The sequence below is a fragment of the Lepisma saccharinum genome, chromosome 1 (genome assembly GCF_977018435.1).
Source record: "Lepisma saccharinum chromosome 1, izLepSacc3.1, whole genome shotgun sequence".
NCBI classification, from domain to species: domain Eukaryota; kingdom Metazoa; phylum Arthropoda; class Insecta; order Zygentoma; family Lepismatidae; genus Lepisma; species Lepisma saccharinum.
In genome coordinates this window covers 21,728,579-21,745,549 of record NC_139229.1, presented here as the reverse complement: position 1 = coordinate 21,745,549, position 16,971 = coordinate 21,728,579, and positions in this window count along the sequence as shown.

The window sequence follows — 16,971 nt, the reverse complement described above, 5'->3', positions numbered from 1 at the left end:
GACACAATGAAAGTTACAAGGAGGAATGGTTTCTCGTAATCGACGATAGATGGCAGCACGCCATATAAAGAAGAGCACAGTTCATTGTACAAACTTGGAGCGGAGAAGATGGATTATATAAATTATAGTAAATTGAGAAACACATAAATGAAGAGTTCAAATACTATAAAAGAAGTAAATAGAATGATGTATATAGTAAATTAAAAGAATTAAGAATATGGCCGCATATGAAACGTTTAGGAAAGTTATTAAGTGAACAAATGAATTCAGAAACGTATCTCAATTTCTTTTTGATTCTCTGACGAGGAGAACATCGTCAGCTTTTGCATTTGTCCGTTCCCCGGTGGCGCTGTGTCAAATTAGACGCCCCGAAGCACTTTTCGGTTGCGCTTTTTATTAGTCGCACTGGGCCATTGGTAGCGCTCGTTATTAGCGATCCTGGTTATTCCCCTTTGGTCGTCAAATAGGAGGTGGCGCTATTGTCAGTTTAGTCGACCCTACTCTTTCTACAAGTATAGCTTGTATTGTTTGACAAAGAAGCGGGGGGAAAGCGAGCACATAAATAAGATTACGCTTTAATAAAAGAAGAAGAAATTCAAAGAAAAAGAAGAAGAAGCCATTTCCATATTAAAAGAAGAAGAAGCCGTTTTCATAATAAAAGAAGAAGAAGCTTTTTCCATATTAAAAGAAGAAGAAGCCATTTAAAAGAAGAAGAAGCCTTTTCGATTATACATATACATATGTTTCCTCTGTATTTTGTCAAGTTCTCAGAATATAGATCCGCATTTTACTATATCCTCTTGGCTATAAAACGCTTTCTTATTTGGAATTCTCAAACAAAGAACCTATCCCCCTGAGATTAAGATATCTGTAGCCGTGGTAAATAACATTTAAGTACGTACCCACAAGGGGCGTAGCAGCTTCGCCTGTAAAATATCATGGTAAAATATTCTTAGAGTGAGTTGGCAATATTAAACCGCAATTGATGTTGCCAGTGTTGTCAACTCCCATTCGTAGGTTAGTTTTGTCTGTAAAATATCATATGGTGAAATATTCTTAAGGTGAGTTGGCAATATTGAGCCGCAATTGATGTTGCCAGTTTTGCCAACTCCCATTCGTAGGTTAGCTTCGCCTGTAAAATATCATATAGTGGAATATTCTTAAGGTGAGTTGGCAATATTGAACCGCAATTAATATTGCAGAACCCGGCCACCTCCACTAGTCAGTGTTGCCCATTCGTAGGTTAGCTTCGCCTGTAAAATATCATTGTGAAATATTCTTAGGGTGAGTTGGCAATATTAAACCGCAATTGATGTTGCCAGTGTTGTCAACTCCCATTCGTAGGTTAGTTTCGTCTGTAAAATATCATGGTGGAATATTCTTGGGGTGAGCTGGCAACACTGTGAGAAAATGGGGCTCATGCCTTACGAGAGAAATCCATTAAGGCGAGCCCCATCGAGCCCCATTTTCGGTTTGCGAACCCGTGCCACTGCTCTACTCTAGATAATGAATATAACCTGTTACATCTCTATTCTTAAATCTATTATTTTTATCTATTCATGTAATAGTAACAATACAATATTACTTTTTTACACATAATTATGAGCCGGACCCAGTGGCCGAGTGGCAAGTCGAAGGTCAGCCTTCGAAGGAGCAACATCGCTTGTGAGCTCCTGTGTGTTGCGTGGACTGGTGCTCGGCCACGGTAGCTTTATGAGAGAAATAGAATAGATAGTGTCGCACCATGGAAACTAAGCGAGTGAATACTTTGAAATTGTGTTTTATGACTGTATCTCGTGTACCGGTATCTATGAACATTCATCGTTTCATTAGTGACAAGCTGTTATTGACCCCTGATCAAGTGTTAAGTATTGAGATTGATTACTTTCGGACAAGTGTGTATATTAAACTGATTTCGCGAGTTCTGGGTGAACAGTTAATAGCTAAATGTGGTGCAACTCTGACATATTGTGATGAAGAGGGTTCTCACGACGTGAAAATTGACTGGGCGGATAAAACCACTGTGATGGTTCGATTACATGTAGTGCCTATGGAACTTTCGGACGATGCGATTCGGGCTGTGTTGACATCCTATGGTGAAATTAAATATATCAATGATGAAGTTTGTTCAGGTGAACATATATACCCTGTTCGTACTGGGAGGAAGCTAGTTGAAATGTCACTCAAGAAACCAATACCGTCTTATGTGACAATTCTAGGTATTCGTTATTGGACAACTTATCCTGGTCAACAGCCTACTTGTCGACTGTGTGGGGAAGTGACCCGTACGGCTATAATGTGCCCTAAAAGACGTTCATATACCCGTTCGGTAGTTTTGGGAGCTCGCTCTCCCGCAACGATTTCTGACAGTGTTTCCCATTCAACAGCGACTTATGCACAAAGTGTGCTTCGCTCTCCGATCCAGCTGCCCCTTACGGAGGACACAATGGAATTTCTACCGACTGAATTAGAATCTTCTGTTCACTCCACGATAGGAGACGTGCCGAAAGAACCAGTGATACATAAGGATGAACCCGTGTGTGTGTACAAACAAATTCGCCACAAGAGGAACATATCTCCGAAATCCGGCAGGATGAGAAATTCACGACGAGTATTTCTTCGTGGATAAAGGAAGTTGAAGATAGTGAAATGGGTTCAAGTCTGATGTCTGTTAATACCGAGACAAACGCGGAGAATGTTCCCTCCTCTTTGCAGCTGAACGGAAGTGATAGTTCTTGTATGGTGTTTGATCCGACTGGTGTTACGGAATTATCCAGTAGAGAGCAATTGCAGAACCCATTGCCTGAAAACATCCCCGATTGTTCCAATTCATACATAAGTAAGAAACAGGTGGCAAACACAAAAGGAAAAAGGGCCAGGCAAGGCATGAGGTGACTTCGCTTTCTGCAAAAAACCCTGAAGATCGACCTTCCCCGTATCCATCAGCGGCACGTATAACTAGATCCCAGAGTAACAAATACCAATGTTCTTGCAAGTGAAAGTGAGAAAAATTAGAAGTTTTCAATATGATGAATTTGTTCTGGTTATTTTTTCGTGTTAGTATATGGTCTGTGCTTGTGTGATGCGATAGTTTTCTCCAGGATGATGTGCGACATGCTGTATTCTTGGTAAGTTATAATATTAATTTTGTTGTGATGAACACATACATTAAAATTGCAACCATTAATATCAATAAAATGCAGAACCAATGTAAGCAACATGCCCTGGGTGATTTTATTGCAATAATCTATTGATATTGCATTGGTTCAAGAAGTGTCGGTTCTCCAATTTGATTACCATTTTCCCTTCGTGTATATAATAATGCTACTTACCAGGCACAAGGAACAGCCATAATAGTAAAGGACAATATCCCGATAACGGACGTGATCATGCATCCGAATGGACGGATCATAAGAGTCAAGATACATAATATTTGGATCTGTAATGTATATGCTCCATCAGGAAATCAACAGCGCCAAAACGGTAACAGTTTATTTATGAATGATCTTGCACCTGAAATTCCAAGCTGTGCTGAACACATTTTCCTTTCTGGTGATTTCAACTGTGTACTGTTGCCCAAAGATCAGAGACAGGGATTTAATACATCAATTGCCTTACAAAATATTGTTAGTGGGTTTAAATTTTCTGATGTGTGGTCAACCATTCACCCAGCTGTACACATATGAGAAATAATTGTTCCTCTAGATTACATAGAATATATATAAAACTCAATCTCTGATATGCAATGTCTCTGCTATTCAAATTCAGCCGGTGTGTTTTTCGGATCACACTGCAGTAGTTATGTCTTGTAACATTAACTTGCCTACTATTCAACATGGATATGGATATTGGAAATCAAATACCTTCATGATTGAGGATCATACTTTTCAATTTGAATTTAGCAAAAAATGGCAATATTGGGAAGCTCTTAGTCAGAATCAACGTGATTTACCTACGTGGTGGGATACATATTTAAAGCCGACAATCAAACGTTTCTGTATTCAAAATTGTCGTGACAGTGCACGTGATTGCAATGTCAAACATAATTTTTATTATAGAGTGTTGCGTGAAATGCATAATGAGGCATTGCAAGGTAAAAAGCTTTTCACGGAAATGAAACATGTACAAGCTATATTGTTGCAAATGCATGCCCAAAAAAGAGCAAGTGTAAAAAATCGAAGTCGAATTTTGCCATTTGGTCTACATGGAAAATCGTCATTAACCCATGTGTTACGTGAACGTGCTCGTGGCAAAACTCAAATGATTCATAGTATTACAGATACAGCTGGAAATATATCTACACATTATCCGGATATCAAAAATGTTATTTATGAGTACTTTAGAAAGATATATGATGTATCGGTATGTAACAGGGACCATGCTGTCTCATTTGTGAACAATGTCCCAGATACTCTGACGGATGATGAGCGTCAGATATTAGAATCAGATTGCACTAATGATGAGGTTCATGCAGCTGTAAAGCAAGGTTCAAAAAATTCATCTCCAGGTATTGATGGGTTACCTACCTCTTTGTATCAACTATTTTGGCCCATTGTTGGGAATTTGTTCACAAAATGGGTAAATGAGGTTTTTCAAAATCATCGTCTTGCTAATACTTGTAATAAAAGGGTTTTAGTGTTGGTCCCCAAAATACCGATACCCACGAAAGTGGAACATTATCGTCCGATTTCTCTGTTATGTGCAGATTACAAAATACCGTGCGTTCATTTCGATCTTCAGCCGAGAGATCGGGAGAAGCGTGGCGGGCAGCGCTGGCGGAGATGCCGACATTTGCGGCCTGTAATGCCCGTTTATTTTTATGGACATATGCAGACATTTATATAATTATTGCAAAACGAGCACTAACCTGTGTTATAAGAGTACGGTTTTAATTTTAGTAGCTTAGTGGCTGTATGTGCTGATGATTTTGACACGCCCATCTCCTGTGAAACATGGCGTAGAGGTTTGTTTGGAGAACGTTCTAACGCTGCACCAATTTCATCGAGTTTTGCTTAGGTTAGAATCTGTCGTTTTTGCTTAGGTGTTTTAAAATTTAACGATCCAGTTTCTCGTAATTTAAGGACAAGATGTCTAACCGTATCTCTATGTGGAGGTGAAACGCCTGGAAATTTCTGTACAAATTGCCTACACACGTCTCGACACGAGTCTGTTTTCACGTGTCATACATAAAAATTCTTTGTTCTAACGTGAACCTTGCGGCTGGCATTCCAATCGTCTCATTGACACAACACACATACGCACTGCAATAACACAAACAAGTAACGGCAAATAAACAAGAATAACACTCTTGCGCACAGTACGAAATTAACACGCTCTTGGTTTACATCTGCTCGCCACTATATTCACAGCTCTGTCTTCATCTAGTCGCGAAGGAACAAAAAAACTCGAGCTTGGAGATTTCGGATTGCAAGGAAGCTCACGAAAACCATTGACTTTTAACGGTTTCGTCTGCAGCGTAATCTTGATACAGTGTTGCACATTCGAAACCTCCAAACGATCCACATCGACACAAAACTCTTTCAAGGATATAAACTTAAGCAGGATGTTACTGGTCAAAACTATGATTAAAATGTTTTATTATCTGTGGCTCTTAACATAGTTTCTAAAGCGTATTTATTTGTGTATATAAGGACAGAACTTGGATGAATTACATAAGAACTTTTGCGTGTTATAACACAAATTAGTGCTCGTTTTGCAATATTTATATAAATGTCTGCATATGTCCATAAAAATTAGTGGGCATTACAGGCCGCAAATGTCGGCATCTCCGTCAGCGCCGCCCGCCACGCTTCTCCCGATCTCTCGGCTGAAGATCGAAATGAACGCACGGTATATTCACGATGTTTAATGAGACGTTTACTTCCATATACAGAGTCTATTGTGGGTCCTGCTCAGTATTGTTATTGGGAAAATAAAATCATTGTACAGGCGCTGCAAACTGTACGAGAATTGATTATGGGTTATCATTGTGGAAATGATTGGGGGCAACATGCAATGGTTGCTCTAGACTTCAGAGCGCCTTTGATAGTGTCAATCATGATTATATGTTTGAAATTCTAAAACGGTTTGGTTGTGGAAATGTATTTCTAAATGCTATCAAAAGTTTGTATGTAAACGTTGCTTCCTGTATAAAAATTAATGGTTTCTTAACTAAAACCTTGCCTAGAAAACGAGGGGTACGCCAGGGTGACCCTTTGTCTATCTTTTTTGTTTTGTGCGGCATTGAATCCTTTTTTACAGGAACTGCAACACAAGTTACAAGGTCTCACCTTACATTCTGTAACCTTAAAAGTACTAGGATATGCTGACGATGTAACTCTATGAATGATGTTGCCTCAGGATTTGACGATATTATATAAATTACTAGAGCGATACGAATCAGCATCAGGTTTACATATTAATTATAATAAAACGCAATATTTGTCACTTAGCGACACACAATTGACTTCTATGGTATTACCATTCAGAGAAGTTACGTCTCTTAAAATTCTTGGTATTCATTTTTCTACTTCGTTCATGAGATGATAGGACGTGATTATGCTCCGTGTATAAATTCGCTGAAAGCTGTTTTGTGGCAACACAAATCTCGTGATCTCAGTCTCAAGTCTCGTGTTGCGTTCGTAAACATGTATGCTTGCTCGAAACTATGGTATCTTGCGAAGTTACTTCCAATGAGGAAAATTAATTACAAAAAGATAAGAAGTGCTATAAATTGGTTTGTGTGGGCAAAGCACATATTCAGAGTCGGCCACGAGACGCTTTGTTTACCTCTGCAACACGGAGGATTAACCTTGACCAATATTGAGCTGAAGAGTCAAGCTCTTCGAATACGCAACGACATTGCAACACAAGTGAATCACCCTACTTGTTTAACTGCTGTCATTATGAAGGAAATGCTTAATGATATCGAACTGATGTCGCCCATTTGTGTTGAACGTATACCTAATTTGTTATCAATTACTTACTTCGAGGGATTTTGCAGTGCCTACAGTGGCAGCTCTTTATAAGCGTTTCTGCGTGTCTAGTATGATAACGTGTAAAGTCGCTCTCCAAAATCCAACAGTAGACTGGGGTCAAATTTGGAAAAATGTCCATGCAAAACATATGCCTTCTTATATTACGTCTGTGTGGTATAGTGTTGTACATGATCTTGTGGTTACTGAGACGAAATTATGTAAAACTCGGTTTTCAGAATATAACTTATGTATTCATTGTAAATGTGAGGGGACGATGCAACATTGGTTAAGTGAATGTACAAGAACTAGAGTAACTTGGAAATATTTATGTGTCCTAGTAGGCAAAATGTGTCGATTGCCGCCTCATTGCATTAACGTACAGTTTCTATTGTTACCTAACTTTCACTACTATCCTGAGACTAAATTGAAAAGTGTGCAGTGCATTTTCGGTCATTATATTTGGTTTGTATGCAAATATAAGGAAATGGATTTTCATGAGCAATTCTTGCAGTATATAGAACACAAATATTATCAACATAGTAAAAATAAGAGGAAAACCTTATTTAGTAACTTTTGGACAGTTCTCACTGAACATTAACATGTAAAATTGTAGTCATTCATATGTGATTTTCAGTTTAATATGATTGTATGTTTGTTTCTGAAATAAATTATTAAAGAAAAAAAAGTGGCTAACACATCGCGCTGCGACGCCAAGGGTCCCGGGTTCGAATCCCGCTCGTGCTTGATTGTTTGTGAATGTCCATTCATCAATTTCATCATTTCCTCACTCATCCCCATTTTCACAAATTAGCCAAGAGGCACAACACGCGAAGTAAAATAAATTAATCAATCAATCAATCAACACATAATTATAAATGAACCTATAAATTATATTAACGTATAATTTTAAACATTATTGTTATTATTTGGTTCCTCAGCTTCTGAAATATATTTCTGAATACGTGCCTGAAAATAAAATATTCCATTCAGTTCGCTTAATTTGTTAGTAAATAATTATAGAAACGTTTGTAATGTTAACAGATTTTGTACATCTGAAATTCTTTGAAATCACACAAAACCCATGGTAATTGGACATTTTCCAAAGAAAATAACCTCCCTTGCCTCTTAAAGAAGTTTTAACAGACAATTACAGGGGTGTTTCAATCTGCACAGAAGCTTTGAAAAATGTTGCCACATTTATTCCTCTAAAAAATAAATAATTACCTAAGTTGCATTTTGTTTGACAAGTTAACCGACTAATCCATGAGCTATTAAACTGCGTAGCAGTTAGTTACAAAAAAAAATTGTCGCCATGAAAAAATGCCATGCCATGAATTAAAAAGAAATACTTGTCTTCTTTGCCTTTTTCTATAAGAAGTTTTCAAACAGTGTTCATTCATGCTACACACAAATAAAACTTCGATCTCAAGTGTAGGGTGTTGGGAAATATTAATACTCCATAACATAAAGATATATTATTATTATTATGGTATACGTAGGCCTCTCTGATGGCGCAGTGGTAGCTTTTTTGACTTGTAATCAAGGGGTCGCGGGTTCGATACCCGGTGGAGGCACAAGTGGTTCGGATCTCACTTTAAATTGTAGGTCCATTCCCAATTAGCCTTACTGTGCATAAAGTGGACTTAAAACAACAAATCAACCAATCATTATTGTATACGTGGTTTGTCCCCAGAAGCCGAAACTTCATATAAATATTTGGTTGGGGGGGGGGGGGATCAAGATTGACAATATTTATTTTACGCATAATGCATATACTTCTTGAGAAATTGAGGGAGCAGAAAGTCAGCGCCTATTCTTGTTCCACAATATAAAAGTATACAAATATGTAGAGCGAAACACGAACTGGTTTCCTTTCACGCATTCTCACATTTCGTAGTTACGTATTCCACAGTAGAAATGCAGGTACACAATTGATAAATGCATATCTATGAAAGGAAACATCCGACCCTGGCCTTTCCAGGGTTATGCAGTGATATGCAATGCAAGAAATAACCATAATTACGGCTACCGCACATACGCGTACAGTCAACGGCTTCTTGCCGTACACGGAGACCACCTGTGTGGCTTCACTCGTCCGCGGTGAGTCAGCTGTCTACCCATATACAGGGTGATTGGTAATTCGACATATTCCTCAAAAGGGGTAATACTAGAGCACATTTGCAACAAATTTGACCCTATGCACCGGGGGTCGGAAATCAATGGGTTTCGAGTTATTGAAGTTTGAAGATTTTCGTGACATATTCCGACTTGCGACCAAAAAACTACTAATTGTGAAAAAACTACTACACCCTGGACACTTAATCGACACGTTGCTAACAGCTGACGAATGAGTGACTACTGAGGAAAACATTCATGCCCAAAAGTCCCATACCCACAGAAAGAAACAGTCATTGGTGCACACGTCATGAAGAAATTTGGAAATTATCGTTTAAATCGAAGAGGATTACTCAAAAAATTGGTAACACTCTTAGCGTAAAAATTAAGAAAAAAACTTCCTCGTTTTATAAGCTCTCCAAAAAGAGACAAATGTTGTCAACTGGCACACGGGTTGGGGGAAAAATCTGAATTAAAAGCGGAGAAAGCGCGTTGTAGACCTCTTTGTAAAATGAAAAGAAGTTGTCGGTTGTGAGAAATAAAGGAACGAAAATGAGTGAAATAATAATGTTATTTACGATTCTCATGATTCCAGGTTGTCAGAATTAACTGTTACAAAAACTACAAATCCTGTTAAAATTGCCTCCCCCAGTTACGTATGCAAGCACGCAGCCTGCGGCGTACTTCAGACACAGTCACTCGCGTTGACACTCTGTCTCTTATGTATTGGGCGACATTCACAATTCTCTCTCTCAACTCTTCTTGGGAATCCACTGGTGTACTGTAGACTAACTCTTTCATGTGGCCCCAAATGCAAAAGTCGCATGCTATTGAGGAGGGAGATCCTGCCAGAAGGATGAATTTTTGTCGATTTTTACTACATACCGAAACTGAAGACCCCCATCACCTGACAGGAATTCTGTGGACGGACGAATCCAAATTCGACCGCGATGGTATCACGAATTTTCATAATGCGCATTTTTGGGCCCCTAAGGGTCATAACCCAAGAAAATCTAAAGAAAATGCTCAGCAGAGAAAATTCTCACTGAATGTGTGGATGGGAATCATCCACAATCATATGATTGGGCCATTCTTTCTGCCACAAAACCTAAACGCGTTACCTACGAAAACTTCCTAACGGAATGATTGACGACGCTACTGGAGAATGTTCCGCTCGCCACAAGATGGGGTATGATTTACCAACATGATGGCTGCCCAGCCCACTATTTCCGGAGTGTGCGACAGTGGCTGGACGACAATTATCCCATGCAATGGATTGGTCGAGGCGGCCCGAAACCCTGGCCGGCGAGGAGTCCGGATTTGACGCCATACGACTTTTGCATTTGGGGCCACATGAAAGAGTTAGTCTACAGTACACCAGTGGATTCCCAAGAAGAGTTGAGAGAGAGAATTGTGAATGTCGCCCAATACATAAGAGACAGAGTGTCAACGCGAGTGACTGTGTCTGAAGTACGCCGCAGGCTGCGTGCTTGCATACGTAACTGGGGGAGGCAATTTTAACAGGATTTGTAGTTTTTGTAACAGTTAATTCTGACAACCTGGAATCATGAGAATCGTAAATAACATTATTATTTCACTCATTTTCGTTCCTTTATTTCTCACAACCGACAACTTCTTTTCATTTTACAAAGAGGTCTACAACGCGCTTTCTCCGCTTTTAATTCAGATTTTTCCCCCAACCCGTGTGCCAGTTGACAACATTTGTCTCTTTTTGGAGAGCTTATAAAACGAGGAAGTTTTTTTCTTAATTTTTACGCTAAGAGTGTTACCAATTTTTTGAGTAATCCTCTTCGATTTAAACGATAATTTCCAAATTTCTTCATGACGTGTGCACCAATGACTGTTTCTTTCTGTGGGTATGGGACTTTTGGGCATGAATGTTTTCCTCAGTAGTCACTCATTCGTCAGCTGTTAGCAACGTGTCGATTAAGTGTCCAGGGTGTAGTAGTTTTTTCACAATTAGTAGTTTTTTGGTCGCAAGTCGGAATATGTCACGAAAATCTTCAAACTTCAATAACTCGAAACCCATTGATTTCCGACCCCCGGTGCATAGGGTCAAATTTGTTGCAAATGTGCTCTAGTATTACCCCTTTTGAGGAATATGTCGAAATACCAATCACCCTGTATATGGAATGAATTATATATATATATATATATATATATATATATATATATATATATATATATATATATATATATATGTATATATATAATATATCATTGATTCCAGCCCCGATCGCGGTCTGGTCTACGCGGGCTGATATCACGGATCGCAGACTTCTCCACCATCTCTCTTGGTGGAGCGGCGTGGAAACACTTGATGTTTCGAAGGAGATAGAGTTCAATAAATAAGTATAATAATAATGATTTGCATTACAGATTTATTTGGGTGTGCACGTGCGAATGTGCAAATGTGCGAATTTGCAGAAGCCGCTACTGTCCTAACCTATAAATGTCTAGTTACGGTTCTGCACAGGGGCGCGAAGGGGTGCTTGCGCACCCCCTAATTTTCTTTCGCACCCACTTTAGCACCTGCTATTCAAAGGTATGTTGAAACATTAACTCTTACAGTGATATATATCGTAGTCACATTGAGCGCCCGAATGTTAGGTATTGTAGTGAGACCGCTGTTATTGTATACAGCAGCCAAGTATTGAAAGAGAAGTCGCATTATTTTCCTGTACTGTCGGCAGTCTCTTTAACATCAGAGGCCGTTGTCTTTTCTATCGTCAGTATTGTTGTTAAGAATTGTTTCATCTTTTGTTTTAAGTGGCCTGTTTGTGTTTCTCGATATTTACCTACAGCTCAGTGAGTTCTTTTTTAACATTGTTGTAAAAAGGTAAAGGGCTCCCCTGTGCATAGCACCACGCCATAAAGGCGTATAGGGGGTGTGGGGGTAACGCCCCACACTTTCTTGATCCGGTCGTGAGTGGGGGTGATGTGATCAGCATCACGCCCCTGACCGCCTTTACCCCCCAGGGTTTCCCCCAGGTACCCATGTTATTTGGCATTGTTGTTAAATGGTTTTATTGTCCACCTACTTGTTGTTCCTCTTTTCTCCAACTTGCACTGGAGCAAAAATTTTAGGTGCTTTTAAGATATCATCAGGTCCTGCTCGGGAAATTATTTAACAAAAATGAAGTTGGCGTGCACTTCGGGTTTTGTCCTGACACCGCATCATCTGGGGCAGATGGAACAGAGGGGCATTACCCCCTCCTCACAACCTCGGTCTGAAATCAATTGTATGGGGAGGGGGGCAATAGGGCAAACATTGAAATAAAAAGAAAGCAAGGCTAGCAGAATCTAAGAGTAGCAGGACAAAATTATTCTCAAGATGGAATTAGTTTTCATGTATTTCTTTAATTTTTCTTCCAGACGGCCAAGGGTACCTATAGGGGGCGCACAGAGAGGCGATTGCCATCCTCGATTCCTAATTATATGCAAATAAAAATACATTTCGTACTTCTTTTTTCGTAAATTCGTAAAAGTTCAGAACCGCAGCTATGGGGCGGCGAAAAAGCTAAATAAAAACGTTATAAAAGGGAGAGTGATATTAAATTAATATTGTTTTAAGTTTGCAATAATTTGTATCTAAAAATTTTCTTGCGAGTAAAGTCAGTAACATCATTTTTTTCCTGTAATGCATTGTAAATTACCAGAGAGAGAAGTAAGCCAACTATGTACTTCAGACTGTTACTGCTAAGCAGTTTGGTCTTAAATGCATGAACAATTGTTTGGATGAAAAGGAGCGCGCACATTTGAGAGATTTATAAAATTTTTGCTGTTGGTTTGTTATGGAGTAGATGAATATATACGTATTAAAGAAGCTTTGAATTACACAATTTAGTGTTAACATGTTGCATATGTATTTTCTTATTTCTTACGTCGCTCCATGTTGCATATGTGTAAAATATATGTTGTACATGAAAGCTATACATGTCATATGTACAAAAAGAATTATATTCATCCGGCATTTTCTGTCTTTCAGAAATACAGTTTGTGTGCTTGTTTTCAGTTATTAGCTAATGTAAAATTGAACGTGTTGAAAAACTATTTCAAATTGTTTGTCCAACACAAATGCACCGTCTCCTTTCCTTTGTGCGTGATTTACGAGAAAAATAACGTCTTTGATACTACTACTACTACTACTACAACTACTACTACTACTACTACTACTAATAATAATAATAATAATAATAATAATAATAATAATAATGTCATATTATTATTATTGGAACGTTTATTCCGCACACCCAGATGATTAATCCTGGCGCCGCCACTGGTTCTGCAGCAATTGTTCAAGCCTTTATTCTAGTTCCCGGTGCCAATTTCCTCATAAGGAACATACACTTACCACCCAGGCCATGTTTTTGGTTCTGTCCAAGTGCTCTTGCATCTTGTCAAAGATATAATCAGTAGGCTAACAGAAATGCATGGTGGAACTTCCACCGATTGCGCTGGCACTTTATTTGTTAATTAATTAATTATAGATCAAATTAATCCAATGGACAAACGTATTCAGTATAATTCTACACTTAATATAATTTAAACTAAGGCAAGATGCAAGTGGATGACGTTTAAAGTTGCATTTGGCCACAAAGAATTGTTCGGGGAAACAGCAGTTGTATATGTACTTATGGACGTAACGAAAAAAAGGAACTTTTGATCTAGTAGGCCGATTGAGCAGAAATTCAAGACCATGGTAAAACACATTCTAAAAGTCACGATTCCGAAGTTTAATAAAAATCGAGTGAAGGATAAGGCCGTAATTGAGGATCAAAATCAATGAAAATAAGAAAAGGACTCTTAGGAAGGTAGCACTTCTCCGTGCTGATGGACAAAGAACGGGTCAATCACCTAATCTCGTCAAGGGTGCATTTCAACCATACAGGGGTAGATGGCGGATAACAAGTTTTTCTGGAGATAAAGTAGAAAAGGACTTAATCATAGAGGCTGGACATGGGAACACCGAATTCAGGAAATACAGTCTCCGCGCGATGCTGAAAGAAACACAGTGCTAGTTGAATATTCGTTCGGAGCGCATCCGCGCTAGCTGATTTCGCGAAAGTGCCTTTCTTAGTATTCGACACGTTGAACAGCCACATTATGGGCGAGTAGAACTCTAAAGAGCCGCAATGGGTTTTTTCTCCCGTTCCGATCGCGCCTACGTCTGCGACAAAAATCCATCTGTCGTCGCGAGAATTTGATTACCGCCGTGATATATTACTCGTATAGCCCGAAAATTGTATCACATCTTAGAAACGCCGCTCGAACTCTTTGAAGCTAACCGCCGCATTCGTAACCCTGTGAACTCTGATTTCAATGTGTGAGATATCGTGAACAGTGGAAGTGTAACTTTGATCCATTGTTGAGATGTCAATCCATTGTTGAGATGTCAATCCATTGTTGAGATACCAATCCATTGTTGAGATGACCAATCATTGTTGAGATGCTAATCCTTTGTTGAGATGCCAATCCATTGTTGAGATGCCAATCCATAGTTGAAATGTCAATCCATTGTTGGGATGCAAATCCATTGTTGTGCGAACGGAAGATCCTGGCTTCAATTAAGATTACACCAGAGAAAGGAAGAATGAAAGAAATGCTGGTTGACAACCGTACGTTAATTTCTGGAAGTGAAAGTGATCCCGTTAATCGAGTGTTCGTCGGAGATGACGTACCAGGTAGCAATGACCCAAGTCCAGCCGTAAGGTAAGAAAAGTATTTTTTATGGACGTTGGAGATCGATCCAGAATATCGGCGCGAGATTCTAAATATTGGATTACACAATATTCCATAGCCAAATAGACATAAACATTCTCTACTTCGCATACTAACATTTCGCCGTAATGATTAATTTGTGAACTGAGAAAGTAATTTTATAATTGATCCAAACCCTAAATATGTAATAATCATTTGAGTAATTGTAAATGTAAATATCAGTCTTAAAAATCACGTTGTTTTGAGTAAGAAAAGTTGCTGACCACAGTATTTAACTGAAAGCTAAACAATGATATTATTTCAGGAAAGTAAAAGTATTTGTAGTAGGATTAGTATTGTGTTATCTGCCGATGAATGTGTGAGTGAGTGTGTGGTTTGTGTGTATGAGAGCAGCTTGTATAATGTGAATTGATTTTATTTAATTATATAGATTTCAAACCTATTTTCTTGTGTTACGTAATTTACAGGATTGAATAAGGTAACCGTATAAACAAATTTACCTCGCTTTAAAGGTCCAACTGCATAAACACTATTCCTGAGACAATATTTATTATGATATTATTATTATTCCTTATGGCTTGAGTGCAGTTATCCTTGACATTATTTAATTAATTAATTAGTGTGCATTTTACTTTAATTCCTTAATATTGAACCCGCGGTTTACAACAGGACTGGTGAAAATAGGACCTTCCTCCATCTTCTACGCTATGAAAATAGGAAACACTATTAATTAACATTATGTAAAAGAGAAGACAATAAAATATTTAATTGCTGTCCTTGAAGAACAGGCCGAGTCAGTTTCTCGTGATAAGATTGCCTGAAATGTTCTCATTGATATACCACGTCTTTTCTTGTTCTCAATTCCAGTATGTGAAGATTGTGCTATCACAAGTATTTGCTTCGTAGTGGCATACATATGTAAAACAGGTTTTATGAGAGTTTAGTGTGTAACCACAATATTCTAAAGGAACAGGATGTGAAGTAAATACAGAAAAGATAGTAATGTAATCTTAACTGGTGTGTATAAACGTTAGTTTAATGGGGAAGCTCATGCTAAAACATCGCAGTTAGAAAGAAAAATGCTAATACAAATTACATGTCTTTATTTATGTAGGAAATTTCAGATACAGTAGCAAATTTTTAATTGAAATCGTGAAAACAACGAAGCATAGAACACAAAGAAATGTAATAGAAAAACAAGTCCAAGAGAGTCTTTATCCTGTATGACCTAAATTCATACTCTGAGGATTAACACTTGATATAAGGTCTATGTTGAAAGGGAATCATGTAGAAGAGGGATCTTTGTTTAACTTCCAGTCTAGGCTTGACTGTGTAGAAAAAGGTTTGCGTTTAGTGTTGTGTGCACAGGTACTCGAAAGTGAATTTCTTGAATGAGTATAAAAAGTGACTAATTATTAACAATTCGTTTAGATGTGCTAACTGAGCGATTCAAAAGTTCTCGTTAGCCAACAACATTATATCTTGGAAATATGAAACGAATACGTTAATTTCATACCATGTTATACAGATAGAAGATCGTGTATTAAGTTTTCCAGTACGCTTGAGTATTTACGAGTTTTAGACTGGCCGGTGAAAAACTTATCATTCGTCTGGAGTCGTAGTGCTGTGCTAACCACTCCACCCCGGAGGTCAGCTGAACAGCAATGAAGAAATCATTGTCCAAAGTATGAATTTACACATTTTACAATAACTCGTAATAAATTCCGATCAAAGACACTTTTATTTCACATTTCATTAACTTAATCTAATTTTTCTAAAATTCTGTCATTTTCTTTACAATATATGAATATTTTTAACAAGTTTGAATCAAAGACAGGGGGAGTAAGATAAGATAAATACACCCTCTTAAGAGTACATTTTTTTAAAACCCTTACTGTACTGCACCACATGTCTGTTATTAGGAACAAAATCACGCGCGAGTAAAATAGATGCTTTAACACAAAGTGAATCTATGAAAGCTTGACTTTTGCACCAAAAACTATATGTTCTGTCTACATAAAGGTCTAATTTGAACTGGAATTTACCTCTTCTATACTGTTCTGCTGTCCACTTCACCTGCAAAAAGTCGGGACGTGAAGAATAAAAATAAACGTGTTCTACACACTGTATCAATTGA